The following is a 10,696-nucleotide window of genomic DNA, read 5'->3' on the forward strand; positions in this document are numbered from 1 at the left end:
TCTCCACAAGTGTGCCTATGACTACACACACTGGACCATGAAATTCTTTTGTTAGAGATTCAAAATGGCCATAAGTGTGAGTGATCTATAAGATATATGACAATTTGTAATGTGACATCCATGCATGTAATGCAACAAATCAAAATTTCCAAGCACACACGATCATGCCATAACATAAATAACGGGTACATATTACATGTTGGGGAAAAACCTTTTCAAGCATATCTCTTGACAGAAATGGATAATCAAAGGCTGTACAAACCTAATAAAGTTGTCAGAGCAAGCTCCTACCCTATCAATCATGGTTTTTGACAGCTGAAGCCTTGTTTCCAGGAAGACTAAGAGTTATCTCCCTGGAATATTCTACTGTCCTGATCACTATTCTCCTCCATTTTAATACAGTTTTACTGTGAATTTGAAACCTTTTGGTCAATATTAATGCAACCTGCATTGTACATGTATCAATGGACAAGGGTATGAGATGAGGGGTAAAACATTTCACTTATACGCAAAACATGTACAATGACAATCTGATTTATAGCTCGGGAAACTTTGATGGGAGGGGCTATTGGGAAAGGAAAGAGGACAAAGGTGTTAAACAGCACATATTATTCTTTAAAATGAATCTTGGTAGAACTAATTTCAAAGAAGGCTCTTGTATGTAACTCTAGATTCAATGGTCAAGGGTCTGGTAGCTGCAGTGAGTGAGTGCTTGGGGTTTAACACGCACTTAACAATTTCTCGGTCATATGACGACCAAGGAATCCTTAGAGTGCATGTAATGTGCTGCCTTCTTGTTGCAGGACGGATTTCCACCGCTCTTTTATCTAGTGCTGCTTCACTGAAGACAAATCAGCTGTGCCATTATAATGATATGGGTCAACCAGTCATTGCACTATCCCCTTCATGCTGAACACCAACCAAGGGTTACAACTTCCTCTTTTAAAGTGTTAGGTGTGACTCGACCCAGGATTGACACTGGATCTACCACTACCGCAGTGGATGTTCTACCAACTGTGCTATCGGGGCCGGTCTGACACCTTACATGTAAGTTACATAAATACATGCATGTAATTTCACATGATTCACACGATCATAAATTTCGTCCATGACAAACCTGCCCATTTTTCTGAATTCTGAGAGTTCTATTGACTTCAGAAAGGTGTTCGAGGTTTGTGTACAACATAGAATGATATTCTACTGGAAAATTTTAATTTTCAGCACCAAAAATAATATTTTGTGACATTTATTTGCCTCTAAAAATGCACTTTTGTGGGTTGGATTTTAGGTCATTTAGGGTAATCGTAACGCCCTTTTTTTTGGCTTTTGTACAACAGGCAGTACAGAATGTGAACAAAAGGGTCATCAGTAGTTGAAACATCCAGTTAATTACAGGTATTTACCTAACACCTGTATTCACAAGCTTAGCTCTCTACAAGCCCACAACCTGAGGGTAGTATGCCTATGGTGCAGTTATTCAATGACATGGTTTGCTGCTCACGATATCAATATTACCACATCGCTGAGTAAATTGTTGCATGGCAGCTAGGTGAATGGGGGTAGAATGCTAGACGCCTGCTGCAAGTCTGCTAGTGGTGAGCTGGTGACATCTTGCTGATCGCCTTTACCCTGGATGATATTCTTCAGGCGTAAACAGTAAAAAAGTTTCATCACCAACCTGTAACTCTTTAAAACTATGTGAAGCTTTCGACCAGGTCATTTCTGCACATGTACATGTAGCCTCAAGTTTCTTCTGTCAAAGACGTGTGCACTTAAGGGCTGCTACGTTTCTACCAACTGTTTCTCACTTCTACATGTTTTCCATCAGCTGATATTTAATGAATAATTAACTCACTTTTCTTTAATGATTTCAGGTGTAAATAATCTAAATGGTCATGGGGGGAGTAAAAGCATGCCAGACAGACAAAAACTGTCACATATGGGCATAACAATCTTAATTGTTTTAAAAGTAGAAGAAATCTTTTGTCTTTTTGTCATACGAGAAGACAAAAATAAAATTTGAAAATCATCCAATATGTGGAAATATATATTTTGTGGGGAAAAATAGGTAAAATCATAAAATTCATAAAGATTGTACAAAATAACAAGGTGGATTTTTATTTTCAGTCAATTTTTTTTTATTTTTAAGTGTCAGTTCTCTTGTGTACACAATATAACACGGATGTCACCTAAATCTCTGTGAACAATGGGACATTATATGTCACCATCAGGATAAAGACTTCAATCAACTCTTGAGGAAGAGATGGTCATAGTACAACGCACAAGTTCAGGTCCCCCACACATCCACTGGCTAAGCACTACATAACTCTTGACACAAATATGACGGCCGATTTAAAACTGTACACCAAAAGAAAGAGAGCACAACAATTGTGCACTATCATTATGAAAAGATGACTATCTGATGACTTTCTCCTGCTGAAAGCTTTTCTTTGATGTTTCTGATATTTCCCAAGAACCCACTTCTTGCTTAAAATATACCTTCTATCTCGATCTATAGTGTTGCTCAGTGCCCAAAACCAGCCTTAGCAGAGTTGATTTGGGGGCAGTTGCTGGGGCATGCCTAGGTTAGCAACAGATTTGGAAGTAACCTGATCTGCCTATTGTTTATAGAAGCTGTGCTCAGGTTTGATGTGAATTTGGGGCAGCCATGCAGACCCACAGGGTGTAGCAGAGCCTGTCAGCTCAAACAGTGGGTTGGTAAACAAGAGGCCAGACTATGGTCTGATGGCTGGGGTGTAAACCAGACCTGTATAGACTGATGTGTGTATGTACTAGACCAATGTTCTCAGGTCAGACTGGCTCCATGGCTTGACATCAGCATACATGTACCAGTACACTGATCACACCTACATCTCCATACATGTGTATATATATATATATATATATATATATATATATATATATATATATATATATAATTATATACCCTAACTTTTCAACCATGATTTGGCAAATGAATGGTGTAACTTTCAATGTGCTTTATGCACCTTTGAAACTTGAATTTGGAGAAGAAACTACATTGGTTGGATTAACCAATTTCATGGTTTCACAAGAAGTATAATTTTATGTCTACACAGAATAATACTCATAGAATACTCTTGCAACAACATTGCCTTTCTTATGACATTTTCTTATCCACAAGGAAACTCAAAGTAACCTGCCAGACATTGGAATTCTTGTATATGGAACATTAATGCTGGAAAAGTAAATTGCCTCATATCTGTATGGACGATATTATGTCCAGGTATTAAAAACTCATTTTTATCAAAATAAATACACACAGTAATCGATTTGCTTCACAAGAAAACCTTCAATAATTAACGAAAAAGTGCTTCCAAATACTAATGTATTGTATTAAAGCAATTAAAGCTGTCAAGACCCTTCTTTTCTTCATGCCAGGTGCTTGGAACTGGCTTTAAACAATGTGATATATATGTACAGTAGTGTAAGTAAATAGATTTTGATTGTGATCAGTCTGTACATTTGTATCTTTGTTTCTTATACTTCCACAGCAACACGCACATGCTGAAGCAATTAAGATTTATTCTTAATCTTTCATTTGTGCTTTAAAAATAATAGTGTGCTGCTTTCTTTCTGAGTTCTTCTGTCCACAATACATCAAAAAAAGATACAGAGTAGATGATGATTAGCTGACACAGGAGTTCAGGGATCATGGGTTAAAGAATCTAATATTGATCACACTTGAATACATAATGAATAAATCACCTAAAAACTTTAATTCACCTCAGCCTACATAGACCGAATGGTCGATTTCACACTGCAGCAAACTTACAAGTCAGCATCCCTTTGTTAACAGGAAATTTGTTTTTGTAACTTGAATGTAGTATCTGATGATTATACATGTAAGATGTAATATATTACAACCAGAGATGCTTCTTAAACTGAAGTGCCTATTATCTGTACTTAGATAATAATGTCCTACAAGAAAACTTTGTCAAACGTACCAAAATTTTATCAGCAATGTGAGTTTTTTGCTTATATGACAGCTGTCAGGTTTAAGTTAAGGACAACTGGTTCCACCCATTTTAGACATTGCCACAATTCACCTAGTAACGACAAATCTCCTGACACAAAAACTAAACTAAGAGCAACTGGACCTGAGCCTGGAACCTCACTGACATTACACATCCTCATCAACGGTCAGCATGAACTCCTATGACACTTTCAGCCTATCCCCAATTAAAAGCGCCACTGTTGACTTCATTTCTCTGCCATGTGTTATGGATTAACGTCAATCTGTATTTTTGGTAAAATATTTATGGTTCCTCGCAAATGATTTGCAGTTGACTTTGATTACTGGTATTCTCTTTCTTTCTGCACAAAATTTTCAGAATTTTCACAGTTAATTTTCCAATGGAAGGGTTGTCGATTTCAAAGGCCACAGACATCAATGTGTACTGTTATTATACTGTTATTTACATGATTACTTAATGAATTCTTGAGTCGATGGGCTACATTTCTTGTCCCAGCACAGGAAGAGACTGTATTAAATTTGGGCACTGAGAGAAGGATTTCAATATGTTTTCTTAATATCTTGCTGTAGATTTGTTTAAAATAAACCCAGTAGCAGGAATTATAATGTAATCTTATATTGATCATACTAAATATCAAAATCTGTCACCAAAAACCATACAACCAATATACTTCATCGTTGGCATATAGGGCTATGAAATTTAAGGGACCTTTTGTCTTCTTGAAAGTTGGATATTGTGGAAAAGCATCTAAAAATTTTTCAATTTTTATCGAATTTCAAATTAAGAATCATGGGCTAGAATACCAGGAAATAAAAATTTAGTCACATTAACACCAATCGCCGTAATAATTAGCACAAAAATCTTCATGAATGAGTTTTAACGCCCAAAGTGCACAAAAACATTATGAACCATAGATAGATCTTGGGTTAGAAGAATGGAATAGAATGTATAACATAACCAAAATAAGTCCTAGAAAATTCCACAGCGTGAAGATCTTTTAGATCACGACGACGGTGTCGTCTTCAAACTGTATGGCCGATATTACAACAACAACAACAAATGGACTGGAAACTTCTACTCACTGTTTGGTTACTCATTAAGACAGAGACATCTACAGGTATACACCAATGGAATACGTGACAAAACGAGAGTACAGTTCTTCTATGTTACTCACCAGAGGCCACCTTCCCGCCGAGTTACAATCTTGAAGGCTGTCAAGGTGCCAACTTTTGCTCTCTCCTCTCCCATCCAAGCGTGACAGCATTGACCTACATGTGCGCACGGCGTGCTCACATAAAGGTCACCGACTGACACGATTTTCAAGGCAACCTCAGCAATCTACGACGGCCATCTTGTACTTGTCTAAAACATTTACGGGTTTCACACGCAGTGGATCGGCATTTTTAACACCTAGTATGTAAGTCCTGTATTTAAAATCAATCATACTCCCAAGGTTCAATAACTGATCACCCAGTATCACCCTCCCTAATCACCGCACCACAACACCCCGAAAACCCGAACACTGAGGCAAGGCAATGTTCCAGGAATAGTCAGATCCTGTCAAATTCTTTCCTTGTTTTAAAGGTTTTATCACAATAAAAGTGTGGGCGAATTCAGATTAAACAAACAAATATTCAGTTAGCCTATATTTGTTGACAAATTACTGGTTACGGTGCTAACCTGTTTTCTTGACCGATATAAGCCTTATAGGGCCTAGATTGATGTCATTTATTTCATCAAGACCCCAAAACAATAAGACTTGCCGCTAAAGGACAGTTTAGGCTCCCCAGGCTATTCAGGCTTCCTACCTTTATTTAGTCACCAGACAAACTCCCCTAATAACGCGTCTCTAGGTATCTGAAAGGCCCGAGCTTCCGGACTCTCGCCCGATACTAGCAGTTCCTCCCCATGCAAATTCCCCAGAACAGATCATGTACAAATCTATATCGTTTCTCGTGGATGGAAAGCTATGAACAGTCATCTGTCTTAGAGGAGTATAATAACAGATAAACAAATCGTTTGTCCAGAGTTAGCCAAACGTTATGATCAAAGGTATACGGAATCCGTTCTGATAGACTGGATTTTAGGTATGATAAGTATGATATTTATTCAACCGTGACCAAGGCTGTAAGATTTAACCCAGGAAGGCTTGTCTCCACTGTTAGCCAATCAGCACAGATTCTGTAACCATTTAAAAAACCCAAACCATGTTCTTTTGTATTCAGTATGAGCATTAATTCAGCTCGAGAACTTCATTTCAATATTTAAAAATCAGCTATGTGGTCGGCAATACTTGATTAAAAACCGTAATGTAAGTTCAATTATTTTATCTTTATGAATACTTAATACGTAAAACATATGCTGGAACGCTGTAATCATTATTATGTAAAGGCATATATGAGTATTCAATATTCAACTGTAGACGGCATGGACTCCGAGAACACAAACCTGCAACTTAAAATGTATAAATTTCCCCACTACAGTCAAAGGGACAATGTTCCGCATTTCTGAACATTAACGGATCAGCCCAAAGCTACCTGTGCATATAATTTCATTCATGTGTAAATTTTTCTGTAGCATTGCTAACAGATAGACAGACTGACACGTATAAAGGGGGAGGTAATTTGTATACTGTACTCGACCTGTAGGGAGAATGGCCTGTCAGAGGACGCCTATACATGTACGCCCTACTTGAAGCATTTCGTCTTTTTGAGCACGAAAATAATTAAAGGTCGGACAGAAGGCATGTCCCTTTAGAAATATACATATATACCCATCTTCCTGTCGAGGGATTCAAACAGTTCATCCATCTCTATGTGTCTGGTCATTTAGTAAACTCACTTTACAAATAGCGAGTTTTTCTTCCATACAATGCATGGTTTTTACTGCCTGCATGGTGCCGTGACTGAGGCAAAATATTATGATTGAATAAGAAAAGACACCATCGAATTTTGGTTTTCCGCCTGAATGTTAAATATATGTTCAATACAGATTTTTGTCTTGAAAAATTCAAATTATTTTCCTCTAAACTAGAACGCACAAGTATATATGAAACATAGTGAATATTACAAAACGTGCATGACAAACAATAGTTGAGATGTGCCGTTAGTTTGATGCAAATGTCAAAAAGGCGCCTCATATGTGGAACAAACATAGCTACATATCGTTAGATACTTTGTCACAGTAAACAATTCACTGACCAGCGTAAGCCCGATATATCATTGTTCATTATATTAATATGCGAGGCCTTTTCGAAACTTATTTTCCAAGCAATATAGCCTAAGTTTTGACATGTTGACGAAGACTCTTTAATACATCATTAAATAAAGTCGCAAGCAAGAGATACATGCCCGTGCAAGTAAGATTTGGGAAAGTGAACTGAGACGGGAAGATTCTAATTTACGCTGTAAAATATTTTGTATATTACATCTTCACGTTATTGAAATCCGTATAGTTTTCAGAAAAGTATCAGGTGGTATACATGTATGAAGTGTTTTCCTTTTTTCACAAAGAATGATTTTTTAAAATATTTCTCTATAAACATTTCTCTGAACACAACGCGGGAGAATTTTGATAACGTAGTCCTTATCTTACAAAGCATAAATATCAGTTTCAATAAGAAAGTAGTTTTCAAGAAAGTAAGTCAGAAATGGGAGAGTTTTGAAACGTATTTTCCTGACGGAGAAAATGTGCTATATTTAAAAAAAAACTTTTCTCAATCTAGCACGTTTTTGAGAAGTGCATTTTTTTTATTCAAACTGTTGTGGGTCTTAACGTAAAAAAGCAATTTGAAAACTATGTTAGGCAAGAAAAAAATGTGAAAACTTTTGATTTTCAATGATGAATTAATTTTTCAACTTTTTTTTTTGTCTTTCTTAAAATAGCTGGAGTAAGAAAATATTTCATGATTTCTATTCTATGCAAGAAAAATATTTATGCCACTCCAAAACCTCCCCGATACCCCACCCCGCACCCCAACCACCACCACCAAAGTCAGAAATTGCCTTAATCTTATTTCAGTAGAGCCTTTTCTAACCATGTGCCTATGAAGCACATTAAAGACACTTAAATTTTCACCACTCTCCATTTCCCCCATGGGCCATGGTGTTTAGTTGTGGCAGAGATATTTCCATTCTAAGTGCAGATGAGAGGACATCTAGTACTTTGTTTTCCGATGTGACTATCTACATGTCCTTATATTAACAATGCAAGGCGGAACGGCCGGAGCTGAATACCCCGGCCACGGACTTCGCACCGCCTGGCGACATCTCCAGCGTGACTAGATCGTGCTGAAACATAAAGAAATTCATATCCGACTCTTTGTGTGATAAGGGTCCCTGCTAAAATAGCACGAATTTTCACAGGGTATGAAATTTAAAACTTTTTGGCCTAGTTTAAGGCTGATCTTGAATAGGTGATGCATGGTGGTGCACAGCGATATATTGTTCAGGGTAGGCAAACAGTGCAGCTATATAACGGACACATGGTCTGTTTGAACGTGGGTCGCTTCAGTGCGCGGACTTGATATACTGTGTATACTGTGTACCATATATGCCCTTATCTATAGATAAGCCTATTTGTGTAGACAATGTATACAGTGTAAAGTATTTTTTTTTTTTTTAAATCAGATCCATTTTAAGTTTATATATCAGTGCTGTACACCAGAAGCCTGGTTAAGCCTATATTAGTCCTCTGGAGATGCAGATTACAAATAGCTATAGCCAACGATATAATCCGATAGAGCTTATAAATATTTTATTTATTTGCTATGTGTTTGATGCCACTGTGTCTATCGCCGGGTTTCTGGGTGGCGGAAAGGTTATTTATAACTGTGACTATAAGAATGTATGCACTATGCACTACATGTGTGTGCCTGTGTGTGTGAAAGTGTACATTCCTATAAGAGTTGTTAACTATATGGCACGCCATTTCTCGTTTATAAAACTCAATATATAAAACTCCTTTAAGCAATAATTCGATTTCATGTATTTATTTATTTATTTATTTGATTGGAGTTTTACGCCGTACTCAAGAATATTTCATTTATACGACGGCAACCAGCGTTATGGTGGGAGCAAACCGGGCAGAGCCATCCGCAGGTTGATGGCAGATCTTCCCACGTACGGCCGGAGAGAAACCAGCATGCATAAGCTGGACAATTCAATTTCAAAACTGATAACCCTGTAAATGGCGGCCCATCTGAACATGCTTTGCATACGATTTGAAATGTGCTGTGATGCGTTTTGTGTTCGCGTCTTACACGTACCAATGCGATCGCTGTGAGTGCAAGTCCAGCTCATGTTGGATTCCTCTCCGGCCGTAAGTGGGAAGGTCTGCCAGCAACCTGCTGGGTTCTGTGCCGGTTTTCTCCCACCATAATTCTGGCCGCCGTTATATAAGTGAAATATTCTTGAGTACGGCGTTAAATACCCATCAAATAAAATAAATAAATAAATTTTACAGGTAGGCCTAAATGTATAGTATAAACAGCTTGAAAATCGGACTTCAGGATAAAGAGATTTTCGCCTTTCAAATCATCTAGTGAGTTGGATTTCATAACAGCTGCATTGTCTAACATTATCGACTGATGAATACTGGATCATGTTTACAGTAGAAATAACATGCGTTCACCACCTTATCCCGACACGTTATATGGACGCTCTATATACAGCGTAATCTAGACTCCCTGTTAAATAAAACTCACCTGAACGTTCATTAGCAACTTTAACAATATGCTCAATAATTAACTTTCATCAATACATGTATGTATAATGTCGGTAATGAGACACGCTATGCAATGAATGAACTTCGTTCACTGAACTAGACTAACGTAATGTTACTCGTGCCTTTAAATACTTTCAACGAATCCCTAAAGTTCTGCGGTTTTTCTTTAGGCCTACTCTTCTCGTTTCGCAGCGACTGAAACTTTCGGTGTCACGACTGACTGCATACATACTTAACATCGAAACTTTCGAGGAAATGACAAGAACATACATAATAACAGTCTGCAACGTGCCATTCCTTCTTCTCGACATTCGCCAATTTATTTCCCACCAAAGATAAAGCTTTATTAGCATGTTTTCGATCAGCTTATGGTCATATCAAATGAAGTGACAAAAAGATATAAGCCCATGTATTACGGTTATACCGGTGATTATAAACCAGAAGTTTTCGTTCATGAAACATTCGTTTACAATCCCAAATGAAAGTATGCATAGTACAGTTAAAAGGGAGATAAACGCGATCACATTCCAGGCCTTTGAAAATCACTGGAGCCGATATCATGTGAAAGGGTTATCACCCAAGAGTTCATACAATATTTAGTGTCGTCTTGTTTTTAATAGATATATTTTTTCAGCGTTTTCAGTGCCTGTATGAGGTATTAAAAGTTCTTTGTTGGCAGAAAGTAGTGAAGATAACATATTTATTTATTTATTTGATTGGTGTTTTACGCCGTACTCAAAAATATTCCACCTTCCGAGAGGCTCCTGAGTCATTACGCTGGTCTAGCGCGCTATTTTATTTATCGATGGAGGCCTCCGAAGATACAATAAATGCATAGTAGTATTGATGACTGTATCACATCATATAGCTACATGCTTGTCTTGTGTGTCCGGTTCAGGGTTTAGGAAGATGTTCATCTTGGCTTATAAAAGCAGAATGACTGATATAAGATATAA

General features: G+C 37.4%; 1 protein-coding gene across 1 annotated transcript in view; it reads right to left on the bottom strand.

Annotated features, from left to right (window-relative positions):
- LOC135465386 (uncharacterized) overlaps positions 1 to 5,313 on the bottom strand; it is a 60,301-nt gene extending 54,988 nt beyond the window's left edge. Inside the window, exon 1 of the mRNA XM_064742607.1 lies at positions 5,191 to 5,313. The gene's annotated coding sequence lies outside the window, so the exon portion shown is untranslated. The remainder of the gene's footprint in view (positions 1 to 5,190) is intronic.
- Positions 5,314 to 10,696: the final 5,383 nt, after the last annotated feature.

This window comes from Liolophura sinensis, chromosome 5 (assembly GCF_032854445.1).
Source record: "Liolophura sinensis isolate JHLJ2023 chromosome 5, CUHK_Ljap_v2, whole genome shotgun sequence".
Taxonomy (NCBI): domain Eukaryota; kingdom Metazoa; phylum Mollusca; class Polyplacophora; order Chitonida; family Chitonidae; genus Liolophura; species Liolophura sinensis.